This window comes from Pteropus vampyrus, unplaced genomic scaffold (assembly GCF_000151845.1).
Source record: "Pteropus vampyrus isolate Shadow unplaced genomic scaffold, Pvam_2.0 Scaffold27, whole genome shotgun sequence".
NCBI lineage: Eukaryota > Metazoa > Chordata > Mammalia > Chiroptera > Pteropodidae > Pteropus > Pteropus vampyrus.
In genome coordinates this window covers 366,635-381,916 of record NW_011888808.1, presented here as the reverse complement: position 1 = coordinate 381,916, position 15,282 = coordinate 366,635, and the positions used below count along the sequence as shown (strand labels likewise).

Below are 15,282 nucleotides of genomic sequence, written 5' to 3'. Positions count from 1 at the left end.
TAAAGTTTATTCATACATTAAAATGGACATCATTCTTCTCGTCCATGCCTGCTCAATTCAGAAAGGTGGACTAGACTGAAATCGCTTCAGCGGGGACATGAATGTCTTTGTGTACCAAATAGCTTCCTTAGAAAATGTACTTGTGACCAAAGAAAAAAATTTCATGGGCTTGAAAGAATAAAGATTTAATTTTTGGTTATTTTACAGGTCAACTGAGAGTTGGTTGGCCTGTGACTTTGCTTCCTTCTGGAATCGAACGCATCTGGGTCATGTCGATCTCGAGGTAGAAGGAGATCGTACCATGGAGGAACCATGAGCCACAGGACGGGTTTCGGTTTCTACTGGGAAATGGAGCACTGCATTCCCACTCATGCTTTAGAGAAGCAGGCCGTGTGGGCAAGCCTACCATCAACATGTGGTGAAGTGAATTCGCCTGCCGGGTGGAGTGATGTGAGCTACATGGCAGGCACGGGCACGTCCGATTCTCCCACAAAGAGCAGCGGTGAGAACAATAGCACCACACTCTGAGTTTTGGTCAACTCTGAATGACATTCCTCTCTGAGCTCTCATCTGATGGTTTTAGGGCCAGTCCCAAGATTTACAGAGCGTGGAGTGGATTTAAGATGCACTCTAGAATAAAGTTAGGGTTGGCCAACTCACTTTTGTACGACCCAAGAGCTACAAATGGTTTTTACATTTTTCAATGGTCATTTAAAAGAAAAAAATAAAAAATTAGAAGAATATGTGACAAAAAAATGAATGTATCCTTGCAAGGCTTAAAATATTTATTATCTGACTTTTTACAAAAAGCTGTTGATCCTGGAATAAAACTAAATTTGAGATTGGCCCTGGATTGTTGGTTTCATCTGCTGGCAGCAATCCAGGTCTATCTCATGTGAAATCAGCTTCTAGAAGTAATAAATATAACCTTGAATGCAATGGCTGGTAATCAGTGTGGAGAGAACTCCACCAGAATCTGGAGTCTAAACTCCAGAGAATCTGTCCATGCACATCTCCGGCGATGCACTTAGCACATTGGATTGTAATTATTTTTTCATGGCTCTCTGCCCCATAAAGGGACCAGGATAATTTTCTCGAGAGAAGTGACCTAAACGTTCCATGGTCAGCCCAGTGCTTGACAAAGGTGTTTACAAATGTTTTTAATAGAACTACACTAAACTACTGGCGTGACAGAGAATCTTAAGACGCCAGCTCTCAATTTCATCAGGAATTTCTTGCTCTTAAATAAATTTCTTGTTCTTCCTTGAGTTTATTAATCTGAAAAATGGAAAAGGAAATATGTCACTGTAAGCCTTCTTTAAACATTTACTTACAGATGACAGAAAAAGGCTATGTTCACTCCACTGCATTCACTGAAATCCATCAAAAACAACACAAAGACCAAAAAAGGAAAGTTTTTTACTGAGTCCAAAAAATATTAGTTGGGCTATAAGTATGTGAAGTTTAATTCCACTGACTTCCAACAGCACAAGAATTTGGTCAGAAAATAGTATACTAATTAATTATTAAGTATTTGTTTTTCTGTCCTTATTGCAATTGAGATATTAACAATAGATTAAATCCAACTTTTCGGAACCTACAGAAAGCCCAGGCTGTCGTTAAAATCATGGCACTTGCTTCATTTTGTTTCTGTACTCCCAAAGCTGATTGGTTTTAAAGTATGTTAGTCTCCCAGCCAGCAGTTCTCAGCCTTGACGCACATTAAAATCACTAGGAGACTTTAAAACATATCAGTGCTAGGGTTCACCCAGAAATTCAGACATTTATTTCTCACTTCTGGAGACAGGGACGTTCAAGGTCAAGGTGCTCAATGATGCTATTTTTAATTTCCTTTATTTTTTCAAATCTATCATTTTCTCAATTTTTATTTACCTATCCTTCTGGGATTCCTCATTCTTACTACCATCGCAGATATCTCATAATTTTATATTTTCTAATTCTTTGTTCTTTCCTGTTGGTTGGTTAGTTGGCTGAGTTTTGGGGGACAGTCCCTGAATCTAATTTCACAATTCGCTGATTCATTCTTCAACAGCATTTATTTCACTATGTGTTTCATCATTTCTCTTTTTTATTGAAAATATTATATATGTTCTAACATTTCTTTTTCCCCAATACTTTATTATGAAAAGTTCCAAACATGCAGGAAAAAAAAGAATTTTACGATGAACCAATGTACATCCTGAACCTAGATTATACCATTAACATTTTATTATACTTGCTTCATCATATGCCTAGCTCTTTTTTGTCATATTTCAAAATAAATGATAAATCGGTATCCTTCCCCCTAAACACTTCAGCATCACATTCATATGTTTAATAAGTTCTTATAATTCTTAAGTGCAGCAGGTTTGAAGTCTATGTGCATCTTAGCTCCGTCCTAGCTCACAGTTCCCTGGCTTGTGGTGCTCAAAGGGTTTAAGGTACTTCTTTCTCCACTTAGTCCTGAGAAAGCCTCTTCAAAATCCTTTTTAAAAAGTCAGGCAAAGGAGAGACAACATCTAAGACCAACATAAAGTAAGTACAAGCTGAGTGGATCAATAAGATGTTAAACTCCAGACAAAAAGAGAAAACGAAAAACAGAGACTTTGTCTTGCACTCTGCTTAGACTGGTGGGGAAAAAGGTAAGGCTCTAACCACATTGATTCAACTCACTATGTCTTTCAGCTGATGGTTTTCCTCCGGATATTTTCCTGTGGGAAATAAGAGTAAGGTTCTTTTACCTGCACTTTGATTTGATTGACTCAACTGTGGGCTAAAAGGAAGTCTCTTTACCAATCTCTAGACTAGCTGCCTCTCAATACTGTCGGCTATCATCTGACATAATACTCAGTCCTCATCCAGCTTCCCTCAGGTCCTAAATTTTACCTAAATCATAAGGATTTACTGAGAGTAAATAAAACAATTTGAGGCAGCCCTCCACCTAGCTGGCTAAATGAATACCTCCAATTGCTTCTGAGGATCTAATTGACTTCATGATCTTGACCCTATTACAAAACGTGAGTTTAGAGGATTTAACAGCATTTCATTGTTTGCTCTTACCATGGATGCGTCCAAAGTTATTGCTGAATAAAATTGCCTAAGGATTTTGTGCATACCCTTTGTTAATTGATCTTCAATGTTTGATCTTCTGCTAGGCAAAAAGAAAGTGCTGTGAGGAATGATACAAACACGTACGCTTACAGAATCTACCAACCTCAGTGTTTTGAGAGGTAAGTGCCTCCTCTGTGAGCCGACTGTGTACTTAGCTAAAAGATTTCACCAAGCCACAGGTTCATTATAAATATTACAGTACAATGAGAGAGAATGCTGTCCTCAAATAACATCAACTCACATCAAAATAAACGCTCTTACTCTTTTGTTTCCTTTCCTTTATTAGCACAGTATTTGTTCTAAATTTTGTTAGATTTTCCAAACAGTCACATCATATATTTGCAAAGTCAATGTTTGCTAACTACTGACATTTCTGCTCTTTTAAACGTAAGAATAACTTCCTTTCAAGAAGTTCAAAAGCATTCGTGTGCTTTTATGCAAGCATCTATTCTCACTTAATCACTACACATTAGACAATAAATACTACTATTCCTTTTATAGTCTAAGCAAACACTAGGAGAAAAAAGAACCTCTTTGGCTTACGGGCATATTTTTATTCTCTATCAACCATCTCTATAAACTTCCAAACCAGATTTCTTCCCAATAAGCATATAAATAAACCTTGCTCCCCTTCCTGATAAAAGAAGTTGAGTGACAACGCAATTCTCATTTTGTGTGACTTCACACTTCACAGAAGACCTGTGCGTAGAATGTTCCGTCAGGTGGTGGCAGAGTTGGAATTGCTCTTGAGTCTGATGGTGTTCCCTAGATGCTTTGATCTTTTGAATACCAGGGCATGGCCAGGTTATTCGTGGAGAAGCAGAAAACTTGGTGAGCCAAACTTGGGGTCCTGAGCGCTCAGGGCCTCAGGGCCACCATCTCCCTCTACCCTCTACCAACAGCACTCCCAGGGAACAGGCCTCCGACTAGGAGGCCCAGTGTGTGTGTGTGTGTGTGTGTGTGTGTGTGTGTGTGTGTGTGTATGTATGTTGGGGGGTGCTTTCTGAAAGGGGAAGGTGCAGAAAGAAAAGAAGGAGTCAGTCCAAAGTATTTGAGGGCCTCAGAGGAAGTAATTATTAAATTGGGCTCCTTGTTTTAATGAAGCAGGCTCTGTCAACACCACTGTTGCAATACAATTCTATGTGTTTAGGCCCGCGAGATGCAAATGAGAATTTGCAAACCTGTGGATTTCAGGTTTTTGCAATCTTCTGAGTTAGCCATTTTACTTTAGCATGAAGCTAAAATTCATCCTAGTTAATTCAGAGCATGTTATTAGAAGTCTTTTGCAACGTGGCATCTTCCAGAAGCTGGGGCTTTACGAGGGGATGACTCACATTCGGCCAGTGCCAACTCACGTTCATTTTCTTAATTGATCCCATTTTACTAATGGGGATTTGAAATATGGAAAGAGTTCAGATGACTTGTTTACACAACAGAATCAAAGAAAGAGAGACTGTCTTCCATCCATCTGCACTCCGCTCATATCTTCCGAGTTTTATTGAATGGATAAAATAAAATTTTCTTATTGTCACGAGGCAGGAATATACTTGGTAATTCTTTTTAGATCTAAATTTAAAAGATTTCTTTCATCAAAGGCAACTCCTGCCCTAGCCCAACCCAACCCAGACTGGTTACTTCATGAACTATGTTTTTATATTTAATGTTCATAATCATGATATTGAAAGAACAGGCTGATTAAGCATAACTTAAGCCGCTTTATCTTTATGAAATAGGGAAGAGTTGTTTTTAAAGAACCACACATTAAAATGGCAACATAGTCCTCTGTTTAGTCTAACGCCAAGGGGAATCCAACAAAAAAATGGGTCTTGAGCTGACAGCATGCAGGGAATTTTGTAAAAGGTAACGAACTGCCTTCTGGAGGCCAGGACGATCTGGGGAGGAAGTCCTGGTTTCCTCTTTCTGCTGATTAAGAGTCTAGTGCTTCAGAGTTCAGCTCCAGACACGGAAGGGAGATCTTATCACGGCCCTTGGAAAAGCTGCATTGTTACCGTGGTTCTCATTTCCTTCATGTTGGAAAGAAAAAGAAATAATATTTAAAGTTCATTCTGCCTTGTCAGCTGTTCAGATCCTTAAGTTCACTACTTACCACGATTTTCTGAACCTAGGGGAATATTTCGAAGGATTGAAGGTACTCTAAAGAATCTAGAACCCTCCAACGAGATTCTAGTCTCTCAAGTACCTGGTACCATTGGTTGTACCTGTAGTCACAAATTCTCAATTAATGTAGGAGCTCTATACCGTGTATTACTCCCTGCCGATAAAACATGACGTTAGATAGGTTCCACTAGGTTATGTGAAGCTTTCTTTAATTCAGGGTTATCTACATGCATGTTATTGATTTCCAGTTTTATTGGATTATGAGCAAAAAAATATGGCCTCTAAAACTTCTACTTTTTGGAATGTATTAATGTTTTTCCTTGTGGCTAATTACATGACTGAGTTTTGTAAATGCCCATAGTCATAAAAGAATATATCTTTTCTCCAGGATATGAAGATATATATATATATATATATATATATATATATATAATATGGTGAAGGTGTTCGTTATATTTTTCAAATTCTATTCTTCCTTATTTTTATCAACTTAGGTTATTAAAGTCTGAAAGAAATATATTAAAATATCCCAGAACAATTTTTTGTTTTTAAGTTTTCTTCAGATATCTATAAGTTTTTGCTTTATATTCAACTTTTATGTTTCTTTGGCACAAAGGCTCATAACTATAATAAATTTTGTGGCTTTTATCTTTTTATCATTAAATAGTACTTCTATTTGCCATGTTTAATATGTACAGATAGATGGTTTCATGGAAGCTCTATAGCTTCATATCTCATTTTAAACCATTTGGTTAAATTATCTGAGAGTTGTTAAATGTAAGAAGAGCACTATTTTCTCTGGATTATAGTGGACAAAGACTGGAAAAAATATGGAAAAATTTGGAGTTGTTATGTTAAGGAAGTGAATTATGAGTTAATTATTCTTTAATTTTATTCTGATTATAATTGTGTGATAAACTGAAATAATTTTCAGATTAATTGAATAATTTTTAGTTTCTAGCCAATGTTGATAGTAATAAGGTAAAAACTATTGTCCCAGAAGAGACTTGTTACCTATTGTCACCTCCATCTTCTCTGCTCCTCATCAAACAATTTAATTTTGAAAACAAAGTAGATATATGTGGCTACCACCACTGGGCAATAATTAATTTTGTTCAGAACTCATATCTAGTCATCTGCATGGTTTTTCAGAAGGTGAGGAGTCATCAAAATTCTAAATGAGGAGGAAGAAGCAACATACAAAAGTCTCTGGCTTCTTCCCAATGACCTCTTTCCTGCTTGAAGAAATATCATGACTTGGGTTTAAAAAGGTTGGAGTAAACTGATACTTTTTATATATATTAGAAAAAGGATATTGAGAAAGGCTTTATAGACCAGAAGCTACAAGACATTCTTTCAGTTTATCCTGGTAAATCTACACTTTGACTTAACTTGCTGAGAGACTGAATAATCTGTGCTGCTATCCCAAATGACAGAAGAATTTTGTCAGTCAATAGACAGGGCCTAGTCCATCCTTTAGGCGAAGAACTTATTTAAGTTAGTGTAATATTTCCAATATTTACTGCCCTGTAAATGGCAATGAATGATTTTCTACCCATTGTATGCATAGGCGGGGACTATCAAAGCAATTCTGTCTGTAAATGACCCTTCATCATTTTTTGTGATAGCTGAAAGGAAGTCTTTAGAAATTTCTTTCAGGGAGTACAGAAGGATGTCCAAATCATTGTAAATTTTAGCAGGACTATCGAGGATGCCAAGTTCACTAATCAAGCAAATGGGAACACGGTGTTCAGGGGAACTGCAGAGGGCACCCATTCTGTTACCCCAGACTAAGCTCGTTACATTTCTCCCAAAAGTAGACAGACAGCATGTTAATTATTTTTTTAACTGCATACCAAATAAGAATGCTCTAGATACAGATCACCTAGGGGAGAAAAACACAGAAAAGAAAGACATTAATGCTCAAACAATAACATTATTGTATGTATCTGTCCATTTACATAAACCTATAGCAAGGAAAGGCCCATCTTGAACCCCCAGCACATCAAGATGTTCTGTTTGGTTACATGAAACTCCAGTTTTTAGAGGCAAACTTTTTCCCTCAGTTAAGTAAAGGTAGTTACCACTTCCTTTTCAACTTCTCTCTATATTTGATGCTTGATCTGCTTCCAAAGGTATAAGAAAGGTAGAAAAAAAATCATAGATAAATTGCTGATACTAGAGAGAGAAGTTAATCCCTGTAACAAAGTGAAGAGAGTATGGTCCATGATCAATGTTGGTAGGAAAAAATGAGCTTCTGGTCAACCAGACAAGCCTCAGACCTGGAGAGGAGGTGAAGAGTCTGTGACATGTGTGTGTTTTTCATTTAAATTACTCTATGCATTCCTGGGTCAAGCCAGGATCCAAAGTGTTCAGAGAAAGTAGAACTTTGTGTGTTATTTTGAGTCCAAACAGAAACAGGAAATTCCATTGACCTCTGGAGAGAGAACAAGTTCCCTTGAGAAGTTCTCACTTAGTTTTCCATATTGAAAGAGTTCTGGATGGTTTGAATGACATCCTGAAACATATGCAAACAATCTCAATGTATCCTTAATGCTGAGTAAAGTTCAAACAGCCTGGAATCATTTTAAGACTTGGCATATATTGAACTGCAAATGGACAAAGTTAATTTCTGAAATCAAAGAAGAAATGAAAGTGGTTATTCATATTATTTGTGAGATCCTGCCTACCCCAAAAATTCAAACATCAAAATCGTTTTATTAAGTATAAAATGTTGAAGTCCCTTATTAAACTAAATATACCATAAATCACAATATATGCACATTACCACCCAGAACTGTGAATCATCTGACAAAGTTAATCACTTATCACTTAACAGAATGGACATGAAGAAAGGAAAAACAGAACCAGCATTGATTTAGCTCTTTCTATGTGCCTGCAGTCAGCTAATACTTTATATAACTTCTTTCACGGAATCCCTGTAACATTTTGATAAAATACATATTATTTTTCAATTTTCGCAGTTAAGAGAATTGAGACATAGCGATGTTAAGTTAACTTTCCCACAGCTTTACGGATAAGAAGAATCTGGTTTTGAATCCAGGACGGTCTGAGTCCAAACCCTGCCAAGCTAATATTCGTCTAATGTTTGAAGCAGGAAAGGAATAGAGCAGCGTTGCCAAATAAAAACAGAGCGTGAGGCACTTAAGTGGTTTCATATTTTCACGTGGCCCTTTAAAAAAGTAAAAAGAAGCAGGTGAAATTAATTTTAGTAACATTTTATTTACTCCATTGTATCCAAAATAGTAGCATATCAACATGTAATCTGTATAAAATTATTAATAAAATAATTTTTTCTTTTTTTCATACCAAGACTTTGAAATCCAGTGTACGTTTTATAAGTCATCCTAGTTCAGATTAACCACGTTTCAGGTGCTCCACGGTCACGTGTGACTGAACAGTGCCACCATAGAGCGCTGATTCCTTACAGATTTATACCATTCACAAATTTGATCACTATTAATTTTGTTTTAGCCTAAATTGTGTATTAAAATTTTGACCAAGACAAGTTCCTCAGAAGGTTAAACCTAGAGTTACCATTTGACACAATAATCTCACTTGTAGGTATATACCCAACAGAAATGAAATAAAGTGAAAATATTTCAGAGAAAAATGAAAATATACATCTACACAAAAACTTGTACTCAAATAGTCATACTGGCATTATTCAAAATAGCAACAACAACAACAAAAAAAAATGGAAACAACCTAAATGTCCATCAACAGATGAATAGGTAAATAAAATGTAGTATAGTCATAAAACAGAATATTTCTTAATGATTCTTCAATATTATTCAACAATAAAAAAGAATGAAGTACCAATACATGCCACAACATAAATAAACCTTAAAAATATTATGCTAAGTGAAAAAGTCGCAAGAATGCATATATTGTACGATTCCATTTATATGAACTATCCAGAATGGTCAAATCTATAGACACTGAAAGTAGGTTAGTGGTTGCCTAGAGCGAGGAGGTTGGGAAGAGATGGGGAGTGAGTGACTAATAACGGGTATACAGTTTCTTTCTGGAATGATAAGTGTTCTAAGATTGATGTGGTAATGGTTGCAATTACAAAAAAAAAATCATTGATTTGTACGATTTAGATGGGTAAATTGTGTGGTATATGAATCATATCTCAATGAAATTGTTATATAAAACAAAGAAACAAACTCATCCGAACCCTCAAAAAATACTGAGCAAAGCAAATGCTTAAATAGAAGCTTCTAAATAGATATTTATCTGCTAATCAGTAATCATTAGATATGATATTTCTAAAGGCGACTAGCCCTCCTGCCTGTATCACTTATGTTCCCAGTCTTGTCTTCAAGGAGAAAATCCAACAAACCCCTAGGGAGGACCAGCGGGGAGCCAAGTACTTTGTTAGATGGTCAAGACAGGGTCCCCGCACACTAGAGCTTGTGGTCTAAAAAAGATGGAGAGAATTCTATCTGTAAATGACCCTTCATCATTTTTTGTGACAGCTGAAAGGAAGTCTTTAGAAATTTCTTTCAGGGAGTACAGAAGGATGTCCAAATCATTGTAAATTTTAGCAGGACTATCGAGGATGCCAAGTTCACTAATCAAGCAAATGGGAACACGGTGTTCAGGGGAACTGCAGAGGGCACCCATTCTGTTACCCCAGACTAAGCTCGTTACATTTCTCCCAAAAGTAGACAGACAGCATGTTAATTATTTTTTTAACTGCATACCAAATAAGAATGCTCTAGATACAGATCACCTAGGGGAGAAAAACACAGAAAAGAAAGACATTAATGCTCAAACAATAACATTATTGTATGTATCTGTCTATTTACATAAACCTATAGCAAGGAAAGGCCCATCTTGAACCCCCAGCACATCAAGATGTTCTGTTTGGTTACATGAAACTCCAGTTTTTAGAGGCAAACTTTTTCCCTCAGTTAAGTAAAGGTAGTTACCACTTCCTTTTCAACTTCTCTCTATATTTGATGCTTGATCTGCTTCCAAAGGTATAAGAAAGGTAGAAAAAAAATCATAGATAAATTGCTGATACTAGAGAGAGAAGTTAATCCCTGTAACAAAGTGAAGAGAGTATGGTCCATGATCAATGTTGGTAGGAAAAAATGAGCTTCTGGTCAACCAGACAAGCCTCAGACCTGGAGAGGAGGTGAAGAGTCTGTGACATGTGTGTGTTTTTCATTTAAATTACTCTATGCATTCCTGGGTCAAGCCAGGATCCAAAGTGTTCAGAGAAAGTAGAACTTTGTGTGTTATTTTGAGTCCAAACAGAAACAGGAAATTCCATTGACCTCTGGAGAGAGAACAAGTTCCCTTGAGAAGTTCTCACTTAGTTTTCCATATTGAAAGAGTTCTGGATGGTTTGAATGACATCCTGAAACATATGCAAACAATCTCAATGTATCCTTAATGCTGAGTAAAGTTCAAACAGCCTGGAATCATTTTAAGACTTGGCATATATTGAACTGCAAATGGACAAAGTTAATTTCTGAAATCAAAGAAGAAATGAAAGTGGTTATTCATATTATTTGTGAGATCCTGCCTACCCCAAAAATTCAAACATCAAAATCGTTTTATTAAGTATAAAATGTTGAAGTCCCTTATTAAACTAAATATACCATAAATCACAATATATGCACATTACCACCCAGAACTGTGAATCATCTGACAAAGTTAATCACTTATCACTTAACAGAATGGACATGAAGAAAGGAAAAACAGAACCAGCATTGATTTAGCTCTTTCTATGTGCCTGCAGTCAGCTAATACTTTATATAACTTCTTTCACGGAATCCCTGTAACATTTTGATAAAATACATATTATTTTTCAATTTTCGCAGTTAAGAGAATTGAGACATAGCGATGTTAAGTTAACTTTCCCACAGCTTTACGGATAAGAAGAATCTGGTTTTGAATCCAGGACGGTCTGAGTCCAAACCCTGCCAAGCTAATATTCGTCTAATGTTTGAAGCAGGAAAGGAATAGAGCAGCGTTGCCAAATAAAAACAGAGCGTGAGGCACTTAAGTGGTTTCATATTTTCACGTGGCCCTTTAAAAAAGTAAAAAGAAGCAGGTGAAATTAATTTTAGTAACATTTTATTTACTCCATTGTATCCAAAATAGTAGCATATCAACATGTAATCTGTATAAAATTATTAATAAAATAATTTTTTCTTTTTTTCATACCAAGACTTTGAAATCCAGTGTACGTTTTATAAGTCATCCTAGTTCAGATTAACCACGTTTCAGGTGCTCCACGGTCACGTGTGACTGAACAGTGCCACCATAGAGCGCTGATTCCTTACAGATTTATACCATTCACAAATTTGATCACTATTAATTTTGTTTTAGCCTAAATTGTGTATTAAAATTTTGACCAAGACAAGTTCCTCAGAAGGTTAAACCTAGAGTTACCATTTGACACAATAATCTCACTTGTAGGTATATACCCAACAGAAATGAAATAAAGTGAAAATATTTCAGAGAAAAATGAAAATATACATCTACACAAAAACTTGTACTCAAATAGTCATACTGGCATTATTCAAAATAGCAACAACAACAACAACAAAAAAATGGAAACAACCTAAATGTCCATCAACAGATGAATAGGTAAATAAAATGTAGTATTAGTCATAAAACAGAATATTTCTTAATGATTCTTCAATATTATTCAACAATAAAAAAGAATGAAGTACCAATACATGCCACAACATAAATAAACCTTAAAAATATTATGCTAAGTGAAAAAGTCGCAAGAATGCATATATTGTACGATTCCATTTATATGAACTATCCAGAATGGTCAAATCTATAGACACTGAAAGTAGGTTAGTGGTTGCCTAGAGCGAGGAGGTTGGGAAGAGATGGGGAGTGAGTGACTAATAATGGGTATACAGTTTCTTTCTGGAATGATAAGTGTTCTAAGATTGATGTGGTAATGGTTGCAATTACAAAAAAAAAATCATTGATTTGTACGATTTAGATGGGTAAATTGTGTGGTATATGAATCATATCTCAATGAAATTGTTATATAAAACAAAGAAACAAACTCATCCGAACCCTCAAAAAATACTGAGCAAAGCAAATGCTTAAATAGAAGCTTCTAAATAGATATTTATCTGCTAATCAGTAATCATTAGATATGATATTTCTAAAGGCGACTAGCCCTCCTGCCTGTATCACTTATGTTCCCAGTCTTGTCTTCAAGGAGAAAAATCCAACAAACCCCTAGGGAGGACCAGCGGGGAGCCAAGTACTTTGTTAGATGGTCAAGACAGGGTCCCTGCACACTAGAGCTTGTGGTCTAAAAAAGATGGAGAGAAACAAATAAACATAAGCCACTGTGAACCATCCTATAACAGGTAATCTATACAGAGAGAGCCTCATAGGATGCTCATAGGAAAGTAAGGTCCATGTAACATTTCCTGGACCTACCAAAAGGATTAATTAAAATAATTTGACATAGCTTACTTTCAGCGACAGTCTACTAAGTCGTGGGGACTTCATTTTCTTTTTAAGCACTCTTAAGAACAAATCACATCTAATTTTTTTTTTTCAGAATTTTGTCAAGATTCCTCATTATGCTCATTGTTTCAACATATTCCAGATTCCAGCTCTTCCCACTTTTTAAAAATGGGAAAACTTCTTGGCAGCTCCAGTCTTGAGAATTTTTCTCATTTCCTGATGATTCCTCAATGAAAGAAGTTTGACAGCTGTCAAAATCTAAGGTGACACATGCACCAAGAAACATGCTCATGAATGTCGTTAGCCGTGTTCTTCATAAATGAAACAATACAAGTATCCATCAACAGTGGAATGATTAAAAGTTGACCGTTTCCCATACCACGGAATACTGTACAGCACTGAAAATGAATGGATCGAGTTTCATGTATTAATGTTGGCTGAATTTCAGAAACATTGAGCCAAAAAAGCAAATCAAATACTGTTTCATGTAAAGTTTAAATACAGGCAAAACTAAATCTACTATTTACCAATACATTCACATTATGGCTACACAAACACAAACACGCACTGAAAGGAAAAGGTGTGATTAACACAAAATTCGGGACAGCAGTTATCTGGGGGCTGGGGGTGGGGAAGGATATGCAATCTGGTTGTAGCACACAGGGAGCTTCTGGAGTGCTGGCGATGTTCCATTTCTTGGCGTAGATGGTGGCTTAAAACCTGTTCATTTATTGTGTTGTTGATACATATGCATTTTCACATACTGCTTGTATATTTTACAATGTTTTACATTGCAAAAACAAACTATAGCAAACAATTCTGCTCCATTACACCAAAAATGAAATAGCGGATCCACATTCTGGCTAGCGAAGCAGAGTCTCATAGGCGTTTACCATTTAATGCACGTATTATTCTGATTTTAGTCTGCAATAGGTCCTGCATTATCTGGATTCTGAAATTCAATGCTGCTTAAAATGTATAGATTCCTTTGTCCACGAGGAGCTTTAGAGTCTGGCAAGACGTTCGAGCTCAAGGTTTCCTGGAACCTCAGGAGGGCTGCCAGGGCGTCAGCATGCTTCTCCTGCCTCATCCCTCAGCTGGCTTACGGCCCAGTCAGACCACCCTCAGTGAAAGGGAGGCCAGGAAAGCAAGCAGAAGATGTGCACTGAGGCCTGATACCATCATTTATTAAATCTTTATCCTTAGACATCAAAAACTCCCAGCGATGGGGAGTGGGGTCACTGTAAGCCCTTGGGCAAACAAGAATGGAAAAAGCCCTAATCTGCCTACTCACTGTACTATTCCTAGATCACGGTTCCAGACACCTGCCTGGACAGAGGCCCAGAAGAAACTTGGGTGCAGAAGTTGCCTGTGCGTTTAGTAATCTGGTCTATCTGCAGTGCACAAAGAGCTGCTAGGTTGAAAGGAATTGCCACTGACTCAAGGACTCTCCCTCTGGCAAACCGGCCAGCCAGATCATAAGTGTAGTCAGGTCTAAACACAGCGGCTGCCATACCAGTTATGTTTCTGGTGATATTCAGGTCTCCACTCTGCAAGAAGTAATATTTTTACATGTTGATATCCACATAAGAAAGAACAACAAAAGCTTTTAAGCTGTGCCACAGTAATCACTTCCCCAAAAAAGGACAGATTAGAAAAAATAGGTAAAGAAGATATTTCAGGGACTCTAAATATTTTAAAAAATAAAATTAAGGTATTGTGTCTAAATCCAGTTTGCCCAGGTGTGCATGTCAATGGCCTCCAGCCATCAGCTGGACTGGAATGGCTGTCCCAGACTGAACTCACAATTCAGTGGTCTTGTTGCCCATGGGGCTCTCTGCCTTTCCTGGCACCTCTACCCTCGAGACTGCCTGGATTTCCTCAGCCATCCCTCCATTCCTGCTGGAATCTGGGACTGGCCCCAAGGCCAGGATGGGGTTAACAGAGGACAAGTGGAAACATTTGTGCCTGCTTCTCTATTCTCTTCTCCTGCCAGTGGTTGAGTATCACCACTCCAGGTTCTGATGGGTGTAGTCTATCTTTCATGGATGCTGGGAAGAGAAAAAGAATTAGAACTACTTTGTTAGTATGTGACTTTTACCTCAATTTTTGGTCTAGGTCAATGGCCATGATTTGCATCTGCATTGGACTTTGTCCTATCTCATAGGTCGGTGGTTCTTAGGTAGGTCTCACATTAGAATTTCCCAGATAAATTTCTTAAAAATAAAGACCACCACCCTGGCCTCCTCCTGAGATTCTGATTGAGTTCATCTGTAGCAGGGGCTCAGGACCTGTACTTTTTTAAAAACCCCTTCAGTTATTTTCTAAAGAGTGGCCAAAGTTGAAAAACACCATATAAGGCATCAAGAAAATTAAAGGAAGCTATAAACCAGAGACTTTACTCAAGATGTTTCTCTCTTTATTTTTTTATTTTTTATTTTTTTAATGCCTACAGCACCTGATATTCCAAGATGGTCTCCCATCCAAGTACTAACCAGGCCCAACTCTGCTTAGCTTCTGAGATCAGACGAGATCGGACACATTTAGGGTGGCACGGCCATAGAT

The 15,282-nt window shown here is 37.1% G+C and overlaps 1 pseudogene; it reads right to left on the bottom strand.

Moving 5' to 3' along the window:
* Positions 1-15,163: 15,163 nt before the first annotated feature.
* On the bottom strand, positions 15,164-15,282 carry LOC111737464 (annotated as a pseudogene).